Raw genomic sequence first — 8,083 nt, forward strand, 5'->3', positions numbered from 1 at the left:
AATGTCCCTTTGCTCCATACTGTTGTAAACAACAGAGGTCGCTGGAGCCACTGAAGAAAAAGCAGGCAACCCACTGCCGCCTCAGCTATGGTGCCCTTATTATCTTCCTCTCAATACCAGGTTTCATGCCACAGCTTGGCAGAGTTTCTACCAGTGTCCCCCCTCACCCCACCCCCCACTTTTTAGCAACTATTCTCCCCCCCAAACACTTAGTAGCATTACTATGGACCAATGGGTCTGAGAGGAACTGCATGGACACAATAGTCATGGTCCTGTGAGAAGTCCTCATTAAAATGGTGGAAAAAACCCACTTCAGTTGTGCCGTGGAATACCCCTCTCTACAACTCTACCTAATAAGACACTGGTGATAGATTCAGGGATGGGGGGAGCTCATCTAGGTCACCTTCAAAAATATGGCCGATATTCCCCTCAGGAAGGTCATTGCATATAAATGCTTGGAACTCAGAGTCCTCTACCTAGAATGCAAAGCATTCCTGCCTCTACTCCCAGGGATACACAATCCAAGTGCTGACAGACAATGCCACAGCTGTGCATTATGTCCGCAGGTAAGAGAGAGCCACGTCAGGCTGGCAGGACATTTTGCTCTGGACTTGGTATATTCATCACAGATCACGCCAATGGCCCTGTATCTCCCAGGTGTTCAGAAAGCAGCTCACGTCAGTAGACAGTCCTCAGACTATCCCAGATAGTCATCAGATGAAGTGAGCTGTAGCTCATGAAAGCTTAGTCTCTAGAGCATAACAAATTTATTAAGGTGCCACAAGTCCTCCTGTTCTTTTTGCGGATACAGACTAACATGTAACTCTGAAATCTGTCAAAGACTTATTACAGAAAGTCTTTCACAAGGGGGATTCCTAAATCTAGAGCAGTTTGCCGCAGACTAGAACAAGAAATATCAAGTGTTTTGTTCTAGGTAAATGGGTCTAGGCCAACGTTACTGTCGGCTGCCTTTCTCACCTGCTGGACATTGGGACTTACAGAAGATTAAGGTTGGAAGAGACCTGGATTCTCCTTCCTTTTTTTAATTTTTTTTTTTAAAAAGATGGACACTGTATTTGCCCTTTTCTAATCATCCAGGACCGCCCCTGATCGCCATGAGCTTTCAAAGATAATGGCCACTGGCTCTACAGTTACATCAGCCAACTCCCTCAGCACCCACAGATGGATTGCATCTGGCCCCATGGACTTGTGCAGGTCCAGCTTTTCTAAATAGTCCTTAACTTGTTCTTTCACTCTGAGGGCTGCTCACCTTTTCCACATACTGTGCTGCCCAGTGCAGCACTCTGGGAGCTGACCTTGTCTCTGAAGACCAAGGCAAAAAAAAGTGTTGAGTACTTCCGCTTTTTCCACATAATCTGTCACTAGATTTCCTCCTCCATTCAGTAAGGGTCCCACACTGTCCCTGACCACCACCTTGTTGCTAACATACCTGTAGAAACCCTTCTTGTTACCCTTGCTAGCTGCAACTCCAAATGTGCTGTGGCCTTCCTGTTTACACCCCTGCATCCTCAAGCAATATTTTTATACTCCTCCCTAGGCATCTATCCAAGTTTCCACTTCTTGTGACCTTCCTTTTTGTGTTTAAGCTCCCTGAAGATTTCTCTGTTAAGCCAAGCTGGTTGCCTGCCATATTTGCTATTCTTTCTGCACAGTGGTCTGGTTTGTTCCTTCACCCTCAATAAGGCTTCTTTAAAATACAACTAGCTCTCCTGGACTCCTTTCCCCCTCATATTAGCCTCCCAGGGGATCCTGCTTATCAGTTCCCTGAGGGAGTCAGTTTGCTTTTCTGAAGTCCAGGGTCAGTATTCTGTTGCTTTCCTTTCTTCCTTTTGTCAGGGTCCTGAACTCAACATCTCACGATCACTGTTTGAGGTATCCTTTCCTACTGATCGCCATAATGCCAGGGCTCCTGAGAAGGCAGGCTGGTGATCATGATAGGCCCAGTATGGCTAACCAGTTCTGGTATTCCAATCCAGTGAACCTTTCAACACCACCCTGCTCAACCTTACCTGCTCTGCCAGACATGATCTCTCAGAACAGCAGTCAGATCTGACTGCCTGGCTGATGTCCACTGAAAGAAGCTCTTCAGCTGAAGTTCAGAACATTCTGCTCCAACTTAAGAAAGTCTCCACAAGGGTCCATCTAGAAGCAGTACTTGCATATCACCCTTGTAGCCAGGGCTACACTGTATTTTCTCTCTCTACTGTGACTAGGTTGTTTAAGGACCTAACTCATGCTGTCCCTACAGTTCAGGAGCCCTCTTCCTCTGGGGACCTCAATATAGTATTAACAGGGTTGAGGGGTTCCCCCTCTGAGCCTTTCAGCAACTGCTTCCCTAGAGGTAGGGCATCTGCTTTTTTATTTTAATTGATAAACACCAGTGAAACACCCCCAGTTAAAAAAATTGGTATTTAGCCAGTAAACACCATTCGAACACTGGAAATAATTACTTGTATCTAAGGCAGAGGTGGACAAACTATGGTCCTCAGGCCTGTCCTGCCCTTGAGCTCCCAGCTGGGGAGGCTAGGCCCCAGCCCCTCTCCCACTGTCCCCCCTCCCCTGTAGTCACACCACTACGTGGGCAGCACAGCTTGTGCCCGCCCACCTCCCAGGCTTTCCAATAAGCCAGTCCTGCCGCTCTGAGTGGCCCGGTAGGGGGGCAGGGAGCAGGGGTGTTGGATAAGGGGCAGGAGGTTCCTGGGGGCAGTCAGGGGACAGGGAGCAGTTGGATGGGGCGGAAGTTCGGGTGGGGGCGGTCAGGGGATGGGGAGCAGAGGGGGTTGGATAGGTGTGGGAGTCCTGGGGGGCCTGTCAGGGAGCAGGGGGGTGGATGGGGCAGAGCAGGGCAGTCCAGGGACAGGGAGCAAGGGCAGTTGGATAGGGGGTGGAGTTGCGGGGGGTCCTGGGAGGGGGCGGTCATGGGACAGGGAGCAGGGGGGGTTGGATGGGTCAGGAGTTCTGAGGGGGGCAATCGGGGCAGGAGTCAGGCTGTTTGGGGAGACACAGCCTTCCCTACCCAGCCCTCCATACAGTTTTGCAACCCCGATGTGGCCCTTGGGCCAAAAAATTTGCCCACCTCTGATCTGAGGGCTTGCCTACTCTGATCAGTAATGGAGGCTACAAGGATATGATTTCTAAAGCACTTTAACCTTGCATGTTAATTAGTCCTTCTAGATCCTGCTGGTGTTCACTAAAAGTCCTGTAGTGAGCTTTAACAGATCTTTTTAACAAGCACTACATTAAAGCACACTAGAGAACATTACAAAGATTACTCATGGGCATATACACTATAAGGAGTAATGTATGTTTTTCATTACAGTATCTACAAAGCGCCCTGAAAACTGATTTTTGGACATCTACATAAAACTCAAAATTGCTAAAAACAAATGAAATTAATAAACCCTGAAAAACTGAAGCCCGACCTGTACCACCTAATGTTGAAGGTGGCTTTTTTTTTTTTTTTAATAGCTATTATCTCAGCTTGGACAAAGGAGATTCAGGCCCTCAGTGCGGGGTTTGCCTTATAAGTATTTTGTAAGAACAGGGCTACTATCAGTGCTCATCCTAAGTTCCTACCCAAGGTTGTTGCTGAATTCCATGTGAACCAATTCATTCGTCTCCAGTTTTCTTCCCCCAAACCTCACTCTCTGCCACAGAAGATAAACCACATGTTCTTGATGTAGTAAAAACATTATCCTATTTCCTTAACAGGACAATCATTCAGGAACACACCTGGACAATTCATGATGTTTTGGGGAGCTTATGGGTCAACCTCTGTGAGAATTGTCTATCAGAATGGGTTTCCAACTGTATAACAGCATGTTACAAGTTAGCCAGGTTAGGTCCACTGAGCCACGTCAGAGCTCATGCAACTAGAGCTCAAACAACCTCAGCTGCCTTTTTGAAGAATGTCCTTATTTCTGAAATCTGTAGGGGAGCCACATGGAATTTTGTTCATGTCTTTACAAGACTCTATTCAGTGGAGGCAATCAGATTGGATGCCCATTTTGATAGAGCTGTCCTACAACCCTTGTTTAAGTAAAAGAGTACTTGTGGCACCTTAGAGACTAACAAATTTATTTGAGCATAAGCTTTCGTGAGCTACAGCTCACTTCGCTGTAGCTCACGAAAGCTCATGCTCAAATAAATTTGTTAGTCTCTAAGGTACCACAAGTCCTCCTTTTCTTTTTGCAGATACAGACTAACACGGCTACTACTCTGCAACTTGTTTAAGTAAGACTCAGCACCCACCTCCCAAACAAAGGTAACTGCTTATTAGCCACCAAAAATGGGATCTTGTAGGGGGAATAGTTGAGGATGATCGGTTTCGGACCTTATAGAATTTGGGGTTCTTTGAGATGGGTTGTCTGGATGGATTCCACACATGCCCCTTCGACCCAGCTGTTACTGAGCCCTACCTCTCTGGGATTCTGTATTGATGAAGGAACTGAGGGATGGTTGGGCCTACTCTTGGGTGGGGTGGCACAAATATATCTAGGGTGCTGGTATGTCCCCAATGGACACTGATGGCCCAAAGAATCTAATGCATGTAGGCAAAGCATCTCTGGTAATTATAGTTACTGTAAGGTCAGGCTGTTTTCTTAATCTTTGTGCCATTTTGCATAATAAAGCGTGTAGCAATGCATTTACCCTTTGGCAAAATGGGAATAATAGCTACCTTACTGGGATATTGGGAGGTATAATTCACTGCTTGCAAGAGTGGTGCTGAGGTGGAAGGATCTTAGATGATCAACTAATTCATCTGCACTAATCTTATGTTTCCACACTTTATTCTTTGCCTTTGGGATCTGCCTTGATGGGGAAGCACATGCCCAACAACCACAATGAGAATGGTCCTAGTTAACTGCCTGCAGCCCCTTTTACAGTCTTGCTGGCCAGTGCCCAAGTAGGGCTAAAGGGAAGCAAACATGTGGCTGTAATAGTTGCTGCTTTGGAGACAATTCTGAGCTTGGGCAGCAAGGCATGTTCTCAGTAGGGTAGCTGTGTGGAGGCAATAAACTCAGCTCGTTACTGCAAAGTAACCTCTCTGCTGCATTGAAGAAAAGGAGTACTTGTGGCACCTTAGAAACTAACCAATTTATTTGAGCATAAGCTTTTGTGAGCTACAGCTCACTTCATCACGAAAGCTCACATAAATTAGTCTCTAAGGTGCCACAAGTACTCCTTTTCTTTTTTGCAAATACAGACTAACACGGCTGCTACTCTGAAATCTGCTGCATTGGTTGTCTGTGGTCTAAGGCCAATGCTTTCAAAATTGGCTCTTGATATCATGTGGCTCCATTTCTGTGTGCTCAGCTTGAGATGCTTTGAGCTCAATTTCTGTAGGTGCTGAGCACCCAGAACATCCACTGAGGTCAATCAAAGCTGAAGGTGCTCAGTACTTCTGAAATTCAGAACCACTGTGTTCCAAATTGGATACCCAAAAATGAAGCCACCTGAAATCAGTGTGTGCTTCTGATCATAAGTTTGTAATTAGGCAGTTGTGTTCCAGATATAATCTACACCATCCTCCTCTATATTTTCAAAAGAACTGGCTTGCTTTCTTGAATGTAACTTTCCTGGTTTACAACTACTGTGCCTCTTAAAAAACATTTGTTATGATGGTTCATTTAGTTAAGACAAATACTGATCACAACCAGTTTGGGAGAAAGAAGTTGATTTTTTTTATGCTTGAGACTAAAGGAATATTTAAACACTTTGCAATTGAAACTGGGCTTCAGATTTTCAGACCTGCAAGCTGCTCCTTGCGGTTCAATCAGGAAAGCCCTCTGGTGGATAAACATGGTATAATTAAACCTATTTAGGTGAATGTGCAGTAATAGAGTAGTCTTCTTAATATCCTTACACTCAACAACAAGTAGCTATTTTGGGTGAAAATTACTTCTGTGTGGAGGGTTTCCAGGACCTATGCTCAATTTAAGACCTATTATGACAGAACACAATAGAAAATTAATCAGAAACAATATCTCTGTTCAATTAATCTGTTTACCAAATCAAAATATACCTATTCAACCAACAGAGTTCATCTTATACAAATACTTAGTAAAAAGGATTTTACCTGCTCAAGAATCAGCACGAATACCTGCTTTGCCATGATGCTAGTATGAATAGAAGATATTGATTGGCATAAAGAGGCAAGTCTTGAGCTAATTATGCTTGAACCAGCTGTCTGTGTGTCCTTTTGGGAAGTGCCAGTATATTTTATCAAAGTACTTATAAAAACATGCAATTTCTAGTCTAGAGAGAGCTTTTCTGATGGATGTCTATATTTACTGAAAGGCCCCTTTTGTTTGGTTTTCTTTTTATGTTATATCTATGCACTTTTGTTCTGAAATTCTTAGCATGAATTAATGAGTCTTAAGTCTTTGCCTCTGAACTCAGCCTGAGATAAACATAGATGCAGGCGGGGAGAAACAAACCAAAACCTCAATACCAGTTGTGGGTGAGACATTGTAAGCTTTTGGAGCAGGGAGGGACAGAAGGATACTTTAGGTGCAGTATAAATTATAACTGGATGGGGACGCTAGTAGTGTTGGTGAGACGCCCCTGTCTAATCCATCCAGTATTTAATCATCGTGGTATCTAAACATGAATTGTATTTAAATAATCCAGATATAGCATCTGTCATTTCTGCCCACCATGATATATTTGGATCAAGCATTACTAATGCTGGGTTCATTCTCTGAACCTTTCATTTGTGTCACTTGAATCATGTTTAAATACAATAGGTAGCTAATTTATCCAAATATATCTCACTCTGATGCTCAAGATACAGCTTAGCTTTAAGCCAAAAAATGTGAGCTTTCTCTCTGGGTTAATTGAGGTTCAGTTGTATGTGTTGGGAGTTTTCTATGTGCTGGAGTCTGTATGGAAATGAATTTCTGAGAGGTACTGAAAAACCACTCATTATTAGTAGAAACACAGTCCCCTTTTGTGTCCTGTAAAAAAAGGGCTATTCCATTTATTTTGAAAAATGTTTTGTTTTCAGAAATATGAATGTAATACAGAAATGGAGCACTTGTATCTGCATCTGGTCTTTCAATAAGCTTTCATGTGTTGGAATCAAAGTAACTTCACAATACTGCAGAGGGCAGTAAAAGTGCATGTTTAATTACAAGCACACAAAAGAAATCTCGCAGTTGCTTTACATTTGTTGTAAAGGCCAGGAATCTAATTATACTTACTGATTCTGACCTTAGGAGTAACCCATAGTCCCAATAAAATCCCTTCAAGTCTGTCATCTTTCACTGTTCTTTCCATTTCCAGTTTCACTTGATGTTAAGCCCATTATTACATGGAATGGAGGATAATAGTAACTTAACAGCAAAAAACGAAAGAGGGAAAATGGGGTCTGCATCTTTCTGACTACTAATAGCTCTGCCTGCACTCACAGCCCTACTTCTACATAGTGGAAAGATCTCAAAATGCTTATTTAAATTGCTTTAGAGAAGACATTTGTTTTTCTTTATGCAAAGGTTAAATGGAATTTACCTTGCCTGAAAATAATTCCGTTTAGGGTTCTGGCCCTATTGAACGTTCTTTCAGAACCTTCCCTGACAGCAGTGGGTTCATTAAGATATAACTGGTTCCACGGTGCCTCTGCCTCATGGCAAGGGATAAAACAGAAATGGAGTCTTCTTTGCAATGGGATTTTGTCTGAATAAGGACTGCAGTATCAGATTGTGTCCATATTCTCTTGTGTATTGGTGAGAACATCTTTTCTATAGTATATATAACTAGCATGACTTCCACAGAGGGAATAAAATCATGCCTCACTAAGGTACTAAAATTTCTGAGCACGTCAGTAAAATAGCCAATCAAGGAGAACTGGTTGACAAAATTTATTTGGACTTTTAAAAAGCCTTTGAGAAAGTCCTTCACAAGAGAGTACTAAGGAAAATAAGTAGTCATAAAGTGAGATGCAAAGTAATGTTGGGGATTAGAAACAAGCTAAGAGATGAAAAAATGAATAAAAATAAATGGTCAATTTTCATAAAGACCAAAGGCTAACAGTGGGGTGCCACAAGGTTCTGTACTAGGA

The sequence above is a fragment of the Caretta caretta genome, chromosome 4 (assembly GCF_965140235.1).
Source record: "Caretta caretta isolate rCarCar2 chromosome 4, rCarCar1.hap1, whole genome shotgun sequence".
Lineage (NCBI taxonomy): Eukaryota > Metazoa > Chordata > Testudines > Cheloniidae > Caretta > Caretta caretta.